Raw genomic sequence first — 19889 nt, forward strand, 5'->3', positions numbered from 1 at the left:
AAGTAAGGCCTACGGATTGGGTGGATAGGGTGCTCATGATGGAGGCGATTATGGAGGCAGCGGTGGAAGCGGTGGTGGAAGCAGCGGTGCTGGCGGCGGTGCCTGCCATGGATTCCTCGCGGCGGCTCTCTTCTTTCTCTCGTGATCAACCAGATCGATCTATTCGAGGTAGGCTAGATGTACGAGAAGAAGGGCTCTGATACCATGCAAGGTATTGTGGGAAGCGTGTCTACCCCGTAGGGCCGCGTGTGGTTTAGTTGATAGAGGGCAAAGCATGCCGTGGCGTACAAGCATCAGACTATCGCAAGGATTCGTTCAGGTACATGAGATCGAGAGAGAAAGAGTATTGAGGAAGAAAGGAGTTTAAACAGATAACTATCTCTACATTGTCTAACAGTCACCGGCATGGACACCGCAGGGCGGGCGTCCCAGCAAACGATGTCGCCGCCATGTCGGCTACCTTCGGAGCCATCGGCAGCAAGATCGTGGTCACAGGGAGAACACATCATGGGTATGGTGACGTAACAATCACCTTGGTCTACGACACCAAGATGGGGAGGGTGGACATTGAGGAGCCTCCGCCGGCCAGTTTCAAGTCGTCCCTATCCCGATACTACAAAATAAACTACCACTCCGTTGCTGTGAGGAACAAGCTCTACATGTTTGACAACGGCTGGAGTCCGCCGCACTGTCTCTGCGAGCAGCAGGGTGTGGAGTTCGGCCAGGGCGGACTTCACCGAAGAAGAAGACGAGACCATGTTAGATATGAGAGGACAGATCATGGAGTGGACCTGGAAGAATGGCCCCTTGTTCCCCAGCCACGAAGACTTGTGCTACGTCCAGCCAGTCCAGTCGCACGCGGTGCATCCTGACAGCTGCACCATATTTGTCTCCTGCTTTAGAGGTAGCAATAACGAATGGCGGAGACAGGGGGGTCTAGCAGGGGCCCTGCCCCCCCTGCCTATCTTACTATACGAATGATTGTATATGGTAGCTGTAGATGACATGAGAACTGTATATATCTATCGGCTGAATATACTACTCCCTCCGATCCAAAAATGTTTAAGACTGCGACATTTATTTTGGATTGAAGGGAGTATTAGCCATGCTCTAAATACATGTACAATTGAAAGATGATCTGAATTCAGATATTACTATGAAGGTAATACGTTATCACCATATAACAGACATGCATGTTAGCATCTCACCGGTGACAACTCCAGCTCCATCTTCCTTTGAAAAGGAAAAAAAAGGATAACTCCATCTTTTTTCGTTTAATAACTCAAATCCCAGGCGAAGAACCGCACATATGCTTATAGCCTTTAAGAAAGCATCAAGGCATGCACTCCGGCCGGACCTCAGCGGTCAAACACATGCTAGCCAATGTCAAGTGATGTCTGGTGCATGGACATGGGATTGGGATTGCATGGGGCTGTCAGGTACGAGAGAGATGGCAGCGTCGTGAAAGGTTACAACTGTTGACATAGAGTTGTTTTCTTTTTTGGGGGGAAACGGAAACCCCACGCAGGCAGGAGTAGTGAGATTTCGATGAAATTCACTGAATTTCAGTAATTTCAGCAGACACTGAAATATTATGTTTCATCCAAAATATTTCAGCAATTTCAGTATAGCGCAACAATTCCGATATTTTTCAAAATAGTTTTTAAATTTTTCAATTTTTAATTGAATTCAAGTGAATATTTCGGTCATTTGGCTGAAATGGAAACTGAAATCACTGAAATTCACTGAATTTCAGTGATTTCGGTTGGTGCTGAAATTTTTCTGAAACTGAAATTGAAATCCATGGGCAGGACACGGTCCTTCCCATGGACCTGCCCATTTGCGTTATCTTTCAGGTGCAGGACAGATCGATCAAAGCTGGAACTGTTGGCCATGGCGTCAAGCACACTGTTCTGTTTAAGGAGCGGATGCACCGAGCTACTGGCATCGCCCAACAATATTGTAATTAACTAAGTTACACAAAAAGGTTACCACACACCATTGGTGATTAGCTAAGTTCAATCACGATCTATCTAGTGCCTTTGTTTTCCTCCAAGGTAACCTCATTCTATACCACCTTCCGATGAATGAAATTAGCTGTGTGACCCAGAAAACAGAACAAGTAAAATGTTTTTCGGTTGGCAAAGTCAGGAAGCACGAGAGTTGCAGGGAACAATAAACCATCTGACAGAATCAGCAACATTCGCTCTCTCGTCCTGTCGACAGTTAAGATAATGGCAATCGACTTCTCCAACTAAGTAAGTCACAAAGAACAACAAGGAACTACTATTTCAGAGAAGAACCTACTATTTCAGAGCAAAACCGAAACGAGAGTACAATCTTCTGTGAAGCGATGGAGTTGTGGACGTTATCACCGTGGGACTATCGACGGTCAAATCATCACCGTGGGAGTTGCCTAACACCTCACGTGCATCGGCTACCTCGTCCTTCACCACATCATACTTCAGGCCCTTGTCTGCAACATCGATGAAGATTGTCGAGCCCTTGCTAGCTTCCTTTTTGACAAGCATCTCCGAGATCACTGTCATCACATTATTCTACCCAGCTTCTTATGGGCCTTGCACCATACATCTACCAAATAGACAGCACATTCGATTCTGTTAGAGACACAATTAGGAAAAAAAAAACTCAGTTTGCTCACACCATATGTAACAGGGAGAAGTATGATTCCGTTAGAGAGTGAATATGCACAATTGTGAGAAAATGGAGTTTGATCACACCATAGTTAAGAACAACATATACTTACTGGGTTGTATGACTCTGACAAAATGACGTCCAATGCGCCGTCACTCACAGATAAAGATATGCCCTTTTTTGCTACCCTGGTGGTGGCTCTCTTCATTTGGATTTTCACAACCTCCATTAGTTGATCATGCGAAAACGGGTCAAACACAACAATCTGGCTTAACCTGTTCAGAAGCTCTGGCTTGAAATATTGATGTACCTACAAATGAACAATTAATTCAAGCCATAAACATATTTCAGAGAATATGTACTATTTGTGTCAAGATCAAACCTTTTTCATTAGAAGGTCTCGTGCATCTTTCATTGTGTTTTCACCCCGAATTCCTGCAATTAGGTGCTCTGCACCTAGATTTGAGGTCATAATGATGACTGTGTTCTTGAAATCTACCTTACGACCTTTGCCATCAGTCAAGACACCATCATCAAGTAGCTGAAGAAATACATTTAATACCGAGGGATCGGCCTTCTCCACTTCATCAAAGAGGATGACACAGTATGGACGGCTCCGGACTTTCTCAGTCAATTGTCCACCATCATGGTAACCATGATAACTTTAAGGTGTTATATATAAAAGAAGTGGGTTGTATTAGTAAAACTTAAGATTGAATGACAAACCATAAGTTGATAATGCAATGTGGAAAGTGCACGTAATGTAAACTTAAACCTTGGGGGTGCTCCAATGAGGCGCATCACAGATCTAGAATTGACGTATTCAGACATATCAAATCGAAGCAACATCTTTTCATTGTCAAACAACTGTTCGGCGAGAGCTTTTGCAAGCTCTGTCTTTCCAACACCGGTCGAACCCAAGAAAAGGAAAGAACCTATTGGTTGTCCAGGTGGATCAAGACCAGCCCTCGAACGTAACACCGCTTGCACAACTAAATTGACAGCTTCATTCTGACCAACAACTCGTTCGTGCAATCTATCTGCAAGATGGATTAGCTTTTCAGTCTCTTCTGCATCAAGTGACGTGACAGGAATTCCAGTCCACCGACTGACAACCTTCAAAAGTAAAAGATTCAAGCGCAATGACACAATTAGGCATATCATATTACATTGAAACAATTAGGCATATTAGTGATGTGAAAAGCAATGCTACCTGTGCGACATGATCAGGGCTAACAAATGCTTGTCCTCCTTTTGTGCTTGTGCAAGCCTCGTCAATCAGATCAATGGCCTTATCAGGAAATTGTCGGCCGGTGACATAGCGGCCAGCGAGCTGCGCCGCAGCAACAATTGCAGCATCCTGAATTTTGATGCCATGATGCTCCTCGAAATGCTTCTTTAGACCCCGGAGGATGCCAACGGTTGCCTGCTCGCTCGGCTCATCCACATGCACCTTCTGAGACATCGGCTCATCAATTGTTAGCAGCTTCCAGCAACAATGGTCGCTCTTGTTTGGGAGATGGGTCGTTCATCAGGTATGCCGTATACACATCAGGTTTATTGAGCTGTATTACGAAAGAACTTAATCGCAAGTTTCCGTTTCTTATGCTGCAAGCAGCAACGGAAACATTTTTTTTCTTTTCTAATTATTATTCTGGTTTTGTTGGCCAAGAAATCTGCCAGCAAAATGGATTCGCTAAGCCCTAAAAAAATGATTCGCTAATGTTTCTCTTTCCTAATTAACTTTTTATTATTTCTTTCCTAATTAAATTCCTCGTGCTAAAATATTACTACTAATGTATATCTCTGCTCCTTCTCTCCCATGTCAGACGCCCTGCTGGATGCAGCGCCGCCGGCAACATCCACGTGCATATGCCTTGCGCACTGAGCATGATGGTGGTGCAAGATCATGGCCTAGACAACGGAGGCATCTGTATGTGCTTCTAGACGAGATGAACTCGGGGCACGGCCCTGTTCAAGAATTCATCCGATTAATCAGTGTATGACCACCAAAGCTCTGGCTCGTTTCCATGCCCGTGCGCACCGCACGCCTCGCCGCTATTACCGCGTCGAGCCTCTGCTGTTCCGGTCGAGTCTCAAGGGTCGCTAAACCACACTACTCGACCCCCACTGCAGGAGTGAATTGTAAAAAATATCGACACTTCAGACAAGGTTTGCAGGAACCACACATTTATGGAAGTGTGCCAATAAGCACTAATTTTTTTCACATTTTTTTGCAAAAAACACTAGTTGATGGCTTAGATCGTTTTAAACATGATTATGACATGCGGGTCCCGCAAATGACGACGTGGCGTAACGGTTCAGGATAGACACTGTTAGGTGAGGGTTTTTCTAGATTTACAAAATTGACCCTGTAATTTTACAAATACCCTCTTAATCAAAAAACAAAAAAGTAATCGGCTCCTAGATTTGTCTCACCGTTGACTCATGTCGCCTGGGCCGATGGAGCTCGAGCTCGAGCCACCCGAGCAGCTCACCTGGAGCATAGGCGTCGGCGCCTCTGCTCACGCCCACATGCGGCCAGCGCGGCTTCTCTTGCTTGTTCCCGTCCCTGCTGCTGCTCGCGCACGGCGTCGCAGCACGCGCCCATGCGCGGCCGGTGCGGCGGCGGCTGTTGCTCATTCCCGTCCATGCCGCTGCTCGCTCATGGGGTCACGGCACGCGCCCACACGCGGCCGGGGCGGCTGCTGCTGCTCGTTCCCATCCCGCCTGCTGCTTGTGGCCCGAGCTGGTGCTCTCGCCCACACACGGCCGGCGCGGCGCTACCCGTGCGCGCCAGCGCGGCCGCTACTTGTGCCCGTCGCGGCCCGCGCCAGTGCTGCCTGTGCGCATCTCGGCCTCCACCACTCGAAGCTCCGAGCTGACCAACAGCATGCCCGCATGGTCGGGGCCGCCACAGCTCACGCCCATGCGCGACCGACGCGGCTGCTGCTCGCGCCCGTCGCGGCCGACGCCGCTGCCGCCCGTGCGCACATCGGCCTCCACCGCTCCGAGCTGACCCGATGGCCTCGACCCGCACGCCGGCGTGCTCGTGCTTCACCGGCTCGGACATCAGTCAACGGCGGCGCAGCTTGCGAGGCCGGGAGGAAGGGGACAGCAGTGTTGGGAGAGGTGGCTGGCTGTTTTGTTTTTTAAGGAGTTTTTGGCAAAAAAGAACGTATAACAACGTCTGTCTTGAACCGTTACGCCACGTCAACAAAAGTGGGCTCCATCTGTCATAATCGTCATTAAATGAGCTAAAGCAGTCAACTAGTGTTTTTTGTAAAAAATATTAAAAAAATAGTACTTTTGGCACAATTCCGTAAATGTGTGGTTCCTGCAAACCTTGCCTGAAGTGTCGATATTTTTTGCAATTCACTCCCCACTACAGAGTACCACCGGTCATCACCAACCTATGACGAGTTTCACGCTTGCATCAGACCACTGGGCTCTAGTCCGAACTGCATGTCACTCGCTTTTCCCTCTTGCCGAATAGGCTTCGATTTCCTGTATCCTTACACCGTAGCCCCTCAATCCAGCTCCACCTTCAACATGACTCCATGGTAGATGATCAGTCCACCCCTCGCGTCCCGTTAACTTCAAACTCCGTGTGTACACCATCTTGAATCAACCCCACGCCATAGTCTTGTCGAAGTCACACAAGCCTCGGGCCTGCGCCACGTGTTTTCACGCCCAAAAGTCGGTCATCATTAGCATCACGCTCCGATATCGCCGTCGATGATCCTACCACTGTCTTCTGTACCAACCGACTCACCTCGATCCGTCAGACTATCCAGTCCGACCCAGCCGAAATTATCCGACTGCAACCATGCTCCACCCCGCGTCTTATCCGTCCGCACAACTCCATACACTACTTGACGCCCTGTGTTTGCATGATCCTGCACGACACTCGAGGCTCGTCCGAGCCTTATGTGTCAGGCCAGGTTGTACGCACACGAAGCCCTCAGCAAACTTGACCCAAAGAAACAAAACATCCGTGCAGAAAACTTGACCACGCTGAATCCCTTTCTCTACACATTTCCTTGTTCTTGTCTTTCCATGCTTAGCTTCTCCACGTAGCTGGCCTTTTTTCCTTTAACAAATCTCACGCCATGAAGCTTCCCAGATCAGCTCGTCCTCGCCATAAACCATCGGCCTCCCGTACGGTCCACACCGTGGCTGCTCCTGCAACAAGCCACAAAACACTGCGCGCTGACACCTGGCCTCGGGCCTGACTGCCCCAGCTGGGCCTTATAGCCTGCCACGCACGTTCCTGGTCTCGAAACCACAACCAACACGCTCGTCAGTCGCCGCACGTGCCATCTGCTAGGGCTGCCGCTCTTGCTTCCGCCTGCCGCAAGTCGCCAAGCGACTCGGTCTCGCCGACACATGCTGAACCAAATACGAACAGGGCTCTTGCCGCTTCCGATTGCTTCTTGACACGAGCAGAACCCCTGTCATCCCATCGATTTTGCCCGGTCGCACTACTCGACCACCGATCAATTCAACGAATTCTGCTCCACCTCTAGATCAATAGCTGCAACCTCAAATCGAACTTTTCTCATGATATCACTTGTTAGAATAAATTTGAGGTACGCGAACGATCCACCGAGAAACAAGCAATCGCAGACAATGACGACACCGAGATTTGTTAACGAGGTTCGCCGATATGGCTACATCCTCGGGGCTTGATTACGGACGCTCCTCCACGTGGCAACGTCACAATACCGCACACCGGCCACCCGGGCGCCAGCACACGCCGCAGGCTCCCCTTGCGTGCCTGTGCTCTATTATGTTAGCATAGGTTACATCGTGTATCTAGCCCCGCTATATATGAGAGGCCTAAGATACATGTGTCATACTAGAACACGACTCCATATTCTATCTAAACATAATACAACTCATAGTCCAACTGTAACATATCTTATATATAATATTCGACACAACTCCAACATCAATGACCTTGACGGCAGTATCCACCTTCGTCGCCATGGGTGATACTCATCCAAGTGATGGCAAACGTGAAATCACTTTCGTCCACGACACGGAGATGGTGAGGCTGGATGTTGGAAGCCCTTGCCAGACGCTCTCTGGTGCTTTGCTTCACGCTGCTCCGGCTCGTCATCCTGTGGCAAGTGCCACCCCTTAACCTTCTCCCTTGATGTCGAGGGCGGCGAGTCGGCACACCATGGCATGTGGCGCCTGCCGTTGGACGGCTGGGCAAACTATGACAATGACCTAGACGCGTGGGTCGGGATTTGAGGCGTCGACGGCAAGGAAGGATGGAGCAAGGGGAATTTGTACCTCTTGTTGACTAAACATGCAATTTTTTAATTCACTTAATCCACGAGTAAATTACTAGCATGGCATTAACAGAAACAAACCGCATACTGATATTTAATCATGCAAGCACATACTACGCTAATTGCAGATAGATCTACGTATAACGCTAGCATGGCTATAACAGAAAACAGTAGGAGCGGGATAAACGAGTTATACCCTCCAGTAGGCTAGGCAGAAGCCGCGGCGGCGGTGGCGGCAGCGGCATCCTCAGCGGCCTTCTTGTCGGCTTCAATTTTCTCGGCTGCGGCACGTTTGGCGACGGTGGACATGGTGATGATGAGGGCGACACAGACGTAGAGGAAGTAGACGAACAGGAGCAGTCGCGTAGTCGCTTCTCAAAAACCTATTCGCCCCTCTCCCGTACAGGAACCGGAGGGGTAGGGTTTCGAAGATCTGCTCTCCCGCCGACCGTGTACGCGGCGGACGGGATGGAGTCACCGGTGCCAGCAGCAGCAAAGGAACGACAGTGGGCGCGTGCGTGGAGCAGATGTGATCTGATCGTGGCCGCTAGGGTTAGGAGACACCGCACACTTATATAGGCGCAGCTGCGTGGAGAGACGTGGGCTCGACCCACGTCTGAGTCTGTAACAGCCAACGATCCGACGTCTCAGAATCATGGCCCAGCTGTCAGAAACTCTCCGTTAGTGACTGGCAAAAATAAGCGCGTAGGTGTGAGCTCGGCTCGGCTCATTCCCACAACCCGCGACGCGTCGTAACGAAGCGGGTGGCGGAGGAGGGGTGCGCAAGGGCCTCTTCTATTCTCAAGCCCCAATAGCATGTAGAAGAGAAATCCTTATAAAGAGGTCCAACTTTTTCTTCACTAGCGGGGTGAGACTAAATTTCTCACTACACCTAATGCCATATAACTCACATAGGCCCTTAGAAATTTTCAAAAATTGCTATATGGGCCTTAAGCCCATCTCAAATTTCAGCACCTCTACTCCTTTGCCCAGACCCTCGTTAGGGTAAAGAGAAGCTGACATTCCTGGAGACTCCGATGCATCTCGGGTGCCGCACGCTCGTCCACACTGGGCAAGGACGGTTCCGCCTCGTCAAGGCAGTACCTGCGCCCATCATTGATGGAGTGGAAGATAGGTGGTGAGCTTGTTCCGCAGAGTATGGCAAAAGTGACGAGCTGGTGGTCGCACCATGGTGACCCGGACGCTCCTACCTCGTGCCCAATTATCCCGCTGGTGTCGAAGGTTCTCCTAGTGCATTCTGGGTGTGATGATTTAGTTGACAATTTTGCAGTGTGATTTTAACATTATAGTGCCATCATGGTTTTTTTAGTTTTATTTTGTTTTAGGTGAGAAACCTGTTTTACTCCGATGAATGGTTTTGATTTTTTTTGGTTTCAATGATATTTCGGTTTGGCTGCCGCTAATTTTTTCAAAATTTCAATAAAACAATTTTGATTCAAATTATTGGCCAAAATAATATTTTTTTGGATTTAACATAAGCATGAATTGTGTGTTGGATCTGACTCGTTCAAGTGTCACTTTTTGTGCGTGTAAATGGCATGTGCAGTGAACGGGACGGGAGTGCGGGGTCGGGGATGGTGCTTCGCGATCACGACTGGTCCATTATCTTCTTCGCGTGTAGCTCCTTGTGTCCGTGTCCGGACCCATTACATGCCGAGCTAGCTAGGCGTATGGAGGGCATTGCGTTGGCACTCCAATGAACGGAGCTGTCCATCATTGTGGAGTGCGACGGCTTGCAAGCAGTGTAGTTAATCAATACTACAGGCCAAGATCGGTCACAATATGCACTACCAGAAAACGGCTCTACGCCGACGGCCAAAACTATGCCGACGGCAGCCGTCGGCCTACTTAGATCTATGCCGACAGCCTACTCCTGGCCGTCGGTCACAATATTTTTGCACGATTCGTCAGCGTTTTTGACGGCGCCGTCCGTTGCCGTCAGACGGAAAACACTACCGACGGCTAAACTATGCCGACGGCTGACGCCAGGCCGTCGGCATAGGGCCCTATGCCGACGGCTATACTATGCCGATGGTCTGACAAGACTATACTGACGATATCTACGCCGACGGGTCTATGCCGACGGCAGCCGTAGGCATAGATCTATGTCGACGGCACAGCCCCTATGCCGACGGCCCGTGGCCGTAGGCATAGACTGCGAGTCCGGTAGTGATGCTATGGTGGTCTCGGAGGTGAAGAAACTTATGGGTGAAAGAGAGTGTCGTGTTATTCATATTTGTCAAGAGCAGAATAATGTAAGTCATATGTTAGCGAACTTTGGGAGAACAGAGTATCATACCATGGTCTGCCTCCGTTCTGACCCTGCTAATATCCCTAGTTTGTGTAGGGAGAAACTCCTTTGCTCTTGAGTAATATAAACTCCTTTTTGCCGCAATAAAAAATGGCATGTGCAGCCAACAAAAATGATAGTGGTCTAGAAAAATGTTTTTGTTACCGGGCGCACTCGGCCCCCACGCAAAGACACATACCCAGCAAAAAATACCAAATATTTGCAAATTTTTGTTACCCCCTTTCTTTTGCCGCAAGTAATAAGTAGGCATGGTACGGTTGATTTTCTTTTAGTTATACACCGATCGATAGTGTGCACGGTAGATAAGTACAGATATTTTTTGCTATAAAAGATACGAGTAGAAATATTCTGTTTCCCAACTTCCAGTTGCTAAAATATAGGAGCCCAATCAAAGCGATCACATTTTATATTGATCTGGAGACTGGATTCACGATCTCATCAACGACGACACAGTATGTGGCGATCGTTCCTGGCTCGATCTCAGCCCCTACTCTCCCATGTCCGGCGCGGCCCTTCTGGATGCAGTGCCGCCACCGGCGACACCCTCGTCGCTGCCGCTCTCAGGGGCGCACATCCACGGGCATTCTCCTAGGGGGCCGCTGAGGCCGACGCTGCAAACTCATTGCCTTTGTCGAGGCGGCATCTGTACGTGGTGCTGGATGAGATGAAGACGGGGCACGGCATCTACAGGCTCGACGTCGATGACCTTGACGGCGGCGACGCCGACGCGGTCGCCGGCATGGACACCGCAGGGCGGGCGTCCCAGCAAACGATGCCGCCGCCATGGCGGCTCCCCGAGCCGGTCCTCCGGCTGGGCAACTCGTCGGTCGGTTCAAAGGCAAACTTCGCAGCCGTCGGCAGCAAGATCGTGGTCACAGGGAGAACACATCGTGGGTATGATGACGTAACAATCACCTTGGTCTACGACACCAAGATGGCGAGGCTGGACATTGAGGAACCTCCCCCACCCAGTTTCAAGTCGTCCCTATCCCGATACTACAAAGTAGATTACCACTCCGTTGCCGTGAATAACAAGCTGTACATGTTTGACAATGGCTGGAGTCCGCCGCACTGTCTCTCCGAGCAGCAGGGTGTGGAGTTTGGGCAGGGCGGACAGTTCACCGAAGAAGAAGACGAGACCATGTTAGATATGAGAGGGCAGACTATGGAGTGGACCTGGAAGAATGGCCCCTTGTTCCCCGGCCACGAAGACTTGTGCTATGCCCAGCCAGTCCAGTCGCACGCGGTGCATCCTGACGGCCGCATCATATTCGTCTCCTGCTTTGAAAATCCAAATAACGACTCCAAGGCCCCCTTCACCTTCTCCATGGACACCGAGCACAGGGGTGAAATGGACACCGAGCACGGAGGCCCCCTGTACACCACCGAGCAGGACACCGAGCACGGGGGCGTGTCGACGCTCCGAGGAGAATGGAGCATGCCGTTTCATGGCAGGGCGTACTACGATGGACATCTGGACGCGTGGGTTGGGATCCGAAAGGTCTCGGAAAGACCCTATCTCTGCTCTTGCGACGTTCCAAACCTCATCGATGATCATGGCGACCCGCCACCCAAGCTACTGCCGGCGCCGGAGTGGAGGACATGCAAGGAGGAGCTCACCTTCCTCAAGGGTGCCTCAGGCCGTGCGCTCGTCCACACTGGGCGTGGCCGGTTCTGCCTCGTCGAGGCAAGACCGGTGGTGCCGCTTTATGTGGGAGGCGAGCCTAATCAGTGCAACAGGTGCACCATGTACCGCGGTAACGAGCACCTGCTCCATGTCACAATGTTCTGTGCTAAGCATGGAAAGGATGGCGAGCTCATGATCGCGCCATGCCGACCCGGCCGCTCCTACCTCGTGCCTAATTATTGTCAGGATGCAGCTGAGAATCCCCCAATTGCGTTCTGGATATGATGGATCAATAACGATGTTGCACTAGGCATGCATGAGCTCTTTCCAGTTTTCTACCGCATATTAATACATTTTTCTGGATTAGATTCATAGTCCAGCTAATGTTGCACTACGCAAGAGCTCTTTTTAATTTTCTAGCTCATTTGAATACATTTTTGTTGGGTTTTTTTCTTTCTAGATCAGCTTAATTATGGTCAACGATCTTTAATTTTGAAATTCACAAAGAAAATAAAGTAGCTGTCATCATGAAAATTGTGTGCAACATGCATGAATAGCTTAGAAAATATATCCTGCCTGTGATTTTGAAAATTTTAAACTATTGTTTTCCAATTGGTTTTATGCAAAGGATGCTCCATAAGGGCCTGAAATTTTGATTTTTTTGTCAGATTCTGGTCATGGGCCATATGGTTTCTGATTCATAAAGTTGGTCGTATTTTCTGCCTGTATTTGAGGAAAATTTAATCAATATTCCACCTTATGTTTACATAATGACTATAATTCTTCGTTTGTTTTCACTGGAATCCTATATAACTAAATAGATGACCCACACTTACTCTAATTCTCGATACACAGCCCACCGCATCATCAAATGTACCACGCCATCATTCACTAACACTAGTTTGGAGCACATGCATGCTTCAATTTAATTGTTGCAACTCCAGTGGTCCAGCATACATGCATACTCTTTGTTCACACACAATTACTTATGAAAATAATAGCTTTTACTTTAGGTCATTTCATTCATACATAATTCATCTTAAATTAATCTTGAAATTTCACACTCACATGCATTGACCTCAGACTCGCTTTCACCAGCGATGCCATGGCCGGCGGCAAACGTCCGTCCATTCGGTCTCGATCTCACTTGGTAACCTGTTTGCCATTTTCAGGGAATTTGCAAATATCAAGTGTGGAAAACATATATTCTAGTAAAACTAAAGAAAAAAATTATGGAGGTTTCGATCTTCGTAGGGTGTTGGCTATTTTCAGGGAACTTGCAAATATCGAATGTGAAAACGTATATTCTAGTAAAATCTAAAAAAGGGAGATTAAAAACATCTTTTTATCTAAAACTATGTTTAATTATCTACGTACAAAGCACGGTAATAAATTCAATAAACTGCGAGCACCTATGCCAAATGTTGAACTTAAAACTAGGTGGGCAACTTACACAAGGAACTTGACCAACTAAGCTACGCTTCTAGAATTGTGCTGAATATCAGGGCATTGCATCAAAGGGGATCACAACTTTCGAGTTAAGAGAAACATGCACAAACTTTGATAATCGATCAGATTTTGTTGCACGCCACAAACTGGGCGTAGTTCAGATGGTTAGCCTTCTTATGGTGGATCCAACGCATCAGTGTTTAAGACCTAGACTTAGCACTGGTGTTTTCATTTTTTGCATTCATTTTAGAATTTTTGGCGATGTTTATTCAATGAGAGAAGATGTTCACATTGACTACAAGTCTGTTGTGGTGAGTTCGTCAATCACAAAATGTTGTGTCGACTCAGTATTTTGAAGATGCTCATAGGGATAGAGTGTGCATTTGAGTGTCTATACGGGCGAGTGTATGCTTGTGTATGTAAGTATCTACGACTGTAGTGCGGTCCAAAAAGAAAAAAGATTATGTTGCACGGCCAGAAAAAATGCACAGCCAACCATGCAATTGCCCTTTTGATTTCACCGTTTCTTTTGCTTCAAGTAATGCTGACGTTTCACCTTCCAATCACCGGATATATTTTTGTTTTCGAGAAAGAATCACCGGACAGATTCCTAACTTCCACATGCTAAAATATGTAGTAGAAACTAACCAAACAGATCACATTTAGTTGGGCTGGACTCATCATCTCGATCACTACGAAATGTCGTTTCTCGCCCGATCTCAGCCCCTTCTCTCATGTCGAACAGATCACATTTAGTTGGGCAGGACGCAGCTATTGCGACAGAATGCTCTGGCGTGCATACACCCCCGATATTGATGAGATCGACTATGCACCGGCCGCAGCGGCATCTCGATTACTCTATATATGTTGTGCTCGATGAGATGCACACGGGGCACAGTATCTAAGAGCTCAACCTGGACGGTCTAGACGGCGGCGACGAGGATGCGGTCCCCTGCAAGGATAGAGCAAAGCGGCCGCCACACCAGAGGACATGGCGGCCGCGGCAGCTCCCCGATCTGGTCTTTCGTCTGGGCTTCTCGTCCGTCGGTATGGATGCGCACTTCGAAGCCGTGGGCAGTAAGAAGTCCTTACTCCCTACCTCTGCTCTTGTGACGTCCCGGACCTCACCGATGTCAACGGCGATCACACACCCAAGTCGCTGCCGGCGCCGGAGTGGAAGATGTGCAGGAAGGAGCTCACGTTGTTCAAGGACGCCCTTAGCCGCGTGCTCCTCCACACTGGTCGTGGCAGATTCTGCCTCCTCGTCCTCGAGGTAACGCGGGGGCAGGGAGTCGAGGCTAGTCAGTGCACCTGCATGGACGACTGCGGTGAGGACCTTCTCCGAGTGACCATGTTTTGTGCTAGGCATGGTAAGAATGGCGAGCTGCTTGTGGCCCGACGTGGCCGCTCCTACTTCCTGCCCCCTTGCTTTGCTGGTCCGCTTAATGCATTGAGCATATATATAGTCCAATGATTTTTCATCATGAGCTCCTATTAGTATTGTAGCAACTTCAATTATGTTTTTAGTTTCTGTTTCTAGGGCAACATTATTATAGTCAATGATCTTGAATTTTCAATGCTCATTTAACGTAAATAAAGTAGTTTGCACATTTGAAAATTGGACGTGTCTAGCCGGCGGCCGGCTGCCCACTAGTACTCTGTGGTGGCCGGCCGAAAAAGGTAAGTTTCTGTCTCCCTGACTCATATTAAAAAAAGTAAACAGGTGTGGACATATGTGAAGAGGATAAATAATTGTAAAGCATCCATGTGAACAGATGTGAACGTATTTAATTTGTGTTTTCAGCTTTTTTAAAAACCATAACTTTCAAACCGCACGTCAAAATTAAGATCCGTTTTCACTTTTGGAACCCTCGTGGCGTGCTTTTTGAAACTAGATGCCGCATGGCTATGTTTGAACGAAAAAAAATTATGCAATTTTCTCCTTGTTTTGTGCAACTGCCTAGCCGTCGGTGTGCAACTACCTAACAGGGATGTGCAACTTTTCTCCTATACCGTAAACATGCAGATTTCAATGATGGTGCAAAACTAACTTCTTCCAATGAGATGTGCAACTTCGTCTGTTACCCAGGCCAACTGCATAGTAGTTGATCTGCAACTTTTCCCTGCCCGTGGATGTGCTTCACTATTTGCTGCATCGGCCAACAACCTAACAGTGGATGTGCAACTTCGTATACTGACACGGCCAACTGTCTAACTTTGATTTGCAACTTTCTCTCGTACCCCATGAATGTGTAGTTTTTCTGCTAGCACACGGCCCAAACCATCCCCTAGTGAGTTTTGCAACTTTAGCACTCTATTTATATGCAACTTTTTACCATTCAACTGTCCCTCCCTGTGATATGTGCAACTTCGTATATTGCCCCTAGCCAACTACCTAGCAGACTATGTGCAACTCTGTTTGTTGGTCCCGCCAATTAAAAATACAGGTCCATAAATAGAGAGCGTAGGGAGTTGCACATTGACTAATAGGCAGTTGGCTTGAACAATAGACTAAGTTACACATTGTAACGCCCCGAGACCGTTGCGCCAGGTGTCGTCCAGTTATTCGCCGTCGTTGTCATGTCATTTGCTTGCGTGTTGTATCTTGTCATGTCATCATGTGCATTGCATCATCATGTTTTAAAACTTGCACATGTCCCGGCCTCCTCGTTCCGTCTGTTGTCCGTTCTGAGCCCAACAACACTTGCACGCGCCCGCGGCATGTCCGAAATAGTATTTTTTATAAGTGGCCGGAAAATGTTCTCGGAATGGGTTGAAAGTTGGCATGCGGTGTTGTTATGGTGTTAGTAGGTCGCCTGCCAAGTTTCCTCGCATTCGGGATTCGTTTGATAGCCCAAACGTTAAACTATAGCGGCACTATAGCCGGTCTATCGTCGGACGTTTTCGGTCTCCGGAAACAGTCGCCGAGTCTTCTCTCTTCTCTTTTCTCAGCCTGAGGCCTTCTGCACAGCCCACTACCTACCGCCAGGTCCAACCTAACCTCTCTCGTCAGCCCGCGGCCCTCCTCGCGCGCGCGTCCGAAAATTGTCCCGGACCCGACCCGAGCAGTCGTCATCATCGTGTCCGGATCATCCCCAAACGTCTACAAAACGTCTCCATTTTGTTAATTGGACTCCCTAGCCTATTTACCCTGACCGTCCGATTTTAATCGGAGGGACGAGATACCCCCTAACCCGGCCCCCTCAGTTGTAACAGTTGAGTCCGGATCAACCCTGAAATACCACGATACTTCTTTCACTTCTTCTTTCGACTACCCATTTGACCCGGAGCCGTCCGATGACGATCGGACGCACCTAAAAACCCCTTCCGTCTGCTATATATTCAGACCAACCCTAAAATTGAGGAGAGCTGCCCCATACTCCCCAATTCCTAGCGTCGCCGCCACTCGTGTCCCTTCTTCCTCGGGATCTCCTCCTGATCAAAAATCCTCATCGTTTTCTCCACCCAACCAACCACCACCGCAGCCTCCGACCACCTCCCGCAATTTTCGCGCCGACCACCCAAGCAGCAGCAGCAGTCTGGAGCGCCGCCCTCCACCCCGCATCCAGCCGGCGCTCGATCAAGTTTGAGATCGAGGCCACATCCTCGACGGCCGAGCGTCCTCGACTCTCCCCATGCGAGTTGTCGCCACCAGGCCGCCGCTTCCCCCTGCCTCGCTAGCCTCCCACGCCGCCGGCCACCTCTCCAAGCAAAGCCGCCGGACCAGCAGGTCCCTGTCTCGCGTCCTTTCCTTCCCTCTGCTCCGTTTAGCTCTCCCTCCCTTAATTTCTTAACTCTCTCTCTGTTCGTCGACGGGACCACGCTGTCGCCATGGCCTTCATCGCCTCAACGCCCAGCTCGCCTCCGCCCTGTTCCTGGACAGACCCGACCTCCGGCCTCGCCTTCTACCACTGAACACCCACGCTGGGGCCTGCTTCGCTACGCCGCCTCGCAGGCCCTCTGCTCTCCTGCGCCTCGTCCATGTTGACCCGCGCGCCGTCCACCTCGGAGCCGGCCTCCACCGCCTCCTCCGCGTCTGCATCGCCTCGCCGGAGCTCCGTACGTGTTGTTGTCGTCGTCTCCGTGCCGCAGCCCCAAGCGCTGCTCTGCGCCGTGCTGCCTCCTTCTGTCGGGAGCAGAAAGAGAAAGCCGCCCCTGCCGCGTTGACCGCCAAGTCCAATCACCGCCCAGATCCGTCGAGTCCCGGCCTATTGGGTAACGTAGCAGAAAACAAAAATTTTCCTACGGTTTCACCAAGATCCATCTAGGAGTTTATCTAGCAACGAGTGATTAGATGCATCTACGTACCTTGTAGATCGCGAGCGGAAGCGTTCAAGGAACGGGGATGAGAGAGTCGTACTCGACGTGATTCGAATCACCGAAGATCCTAGCACTGAACGGACGGCACCTCCGCGTTCAACACACGTACGGTCAGCGTAACGTCTCCTTCTTCTTGATCCAGCAAGAGGGAAGAAGAGGTTGAGGAAGATGGCACCAGCAACAGCACGACGGCGTGGTGGTGATGGAGCTGCAGTACTCCGTCAGGGCTTCACCAAGCGCTATGGAGGAGGAGGAGGTGTTGGAGAGGGAGAAGGAGGCAACCAAAGGCGTGGATGAAAAGCCCTCCTTCCCCCACTATATATTGGAGGGCCAAGGGGGGGGCGCCGGCCCTAGGAGATCCAATCTCCTAGGGGGGGGGGCCAAGGGAGGTTTCCCTCCCCCAAGGCACCTAGGGGTGCCTTCCACTAGTGGGACTCCTCCCATATGGAAACCCTAGGCGCATGGGCCTATTGGGGCTGGTGCCCTTGGCCCATGTAGGCCAAGGCGCACCCCCTCTAGCCCGTGTGGCCCCCCGGGGCAGGTGGCCCCACCTGGTGGGCCCCCGGGACCCTTCCGGTGGTCCCGGTACAATACCGATAACCCCGAAACTTGTCCCGATGACCGAAATAGCACTTCCTATATATAATTCTTCACCTCCGGACCATTCCGGGACTCCTCGTGACGTCCGGGATCTCATCCAGGACTCTGAACAACATTCGGGTTACTGCATATACATATCCCTACAACCCTAGCGTCACCGAACCTTAAGTGTGTAGACCCTACGGGTTCGGGAGACATGTAGACATGACCGAGATGACTCTCCGGTCAATAACCAACAGAGGGATATGGATACCCATATTGGCTCCCACATGCTCCTCGATGATCTCATCGGATGAACCACGATGTCGAGGATTCAAGCAACCCCGTATGCAATTCCCTTTGTCAATCGATATGTTACTTGCCCGAGATTCGATCGTCGGTATCCCAATACCTCGTTCAATCTCGTTACCGGCAAGTCACTTTACTCGTACCGTAATGCATGATCCCGTGACCAGACACTTGGTCACTTTGAGCTCATAATGATGATGCATTACCGAGTGGGCCCAGTGATACCTCTCCGTCATACGGAGTGACAAATCCCAGTCTCGATCCGTGTCAACCCAACAGACACTTTCGGAGATACCTGTAGTGCACCTTTATAGTCACCCAGTTACGTTGTGACGTTTGGTACACCCAAAGCACTCCTACAGTATCCGGGAGTTACACGATCTCATGGTCTAAGGAAAAGATACATGACATTGGAAAACTCTAGCAAACGAACTATACGATCTTATGCTATGTTTAGGATTGGGTCTTGTCCATCACATCATTCTCCTAATGATGTGATCCCGTTATCAATGACATCCAATGTCCATAGTCAGGAAACCATGACTATCTGTTGATCAACGAGCTAGTCAACTAGAGGCTTACTAGGGACATGTTGGTGTCTATTATTCACACATGTATTACGATTTCCGGATAATACAATTATAGCATGAATAAAGACAATTATCATGAACAAGGAAATATAATAATAATGCTTTTATTATTGCCTCTAGGGCATATTTCCAACAGTCTCCCACTTGCACTAGAGTCAATAATCTAGCTACATTCAGGTCCGTATGTACTTTACAAATCTCTATGTCTCCATCTTGAACATTTTCACGAATGGAGTTGAAGCGACGCTTGATGTGCCTTGTCTTCTTGTGAAACCTGGGCTCCTTGGCAAGTGCAATAGCTCCAGTGTTGTCACAGAAGAGTTTGATTGGCCCCAACGCATTGGGTATGACTCCTAGGTCGGTGATGAACTCCTTCACCCATATTGCTTCATGTGCTGCCTCTGAGGCTGCCATGTACTTCCCTTCACATGTAGATCCCGCCACGACGCTCTGCTTGCAGCTGCACCAGCTCACTGCTCCACCATTCAACATATACACGTATCCGGTTTGTGACTTAGAGTCATCCAGATTTGTGTCGAAGCTAGCGTCGACGTAACCCTTTACGACGAGCTCTTCATCACCTCCATAAACGAGAAACATTTCCTTAGTCCTTTTCAGGTACTTCAGGATATTCTTGACCGCTGTCCAGTGTTCCTTGCCGGGATTACTTTGGTACCTTCCTACCAAACTTACGGCAAGGTTTACATCAGGTCCGGTACACAGCA

At 49.4% G+C, this 19889-nt stretch overlaps 1 pseudogene; it reads right to left on the minus strand.

The window, feature by feature from the left end:
* Positions 1 to 2241: 2241 nt before the first annotated feature.
* LOC123082589 (chaperone protein ClpB1-like) lies at positions 2242 to 4224 on the minus strand (annotated as a pseudogene).
* Between the last annotated feature and the right edge of the window lie 15665 nt (positions 4225 to 19889).

This window comes from Triticum aestivum, chromosome 4A (assembly GCF_018294505.1).
Source record: "Triticum aestivum cultivar Chinese Spring chromosome 4A, IWGSC CS RefSeq v2.1, whole genome shotgun sequence".
Classification (NCBI taxonomy): domain Eukaryota; kingdom Viridiplantae; phylum Streptophyta; class Magnoliopsida; order Poales; family Poaceae; genus Triticum; species Triticum aestivum.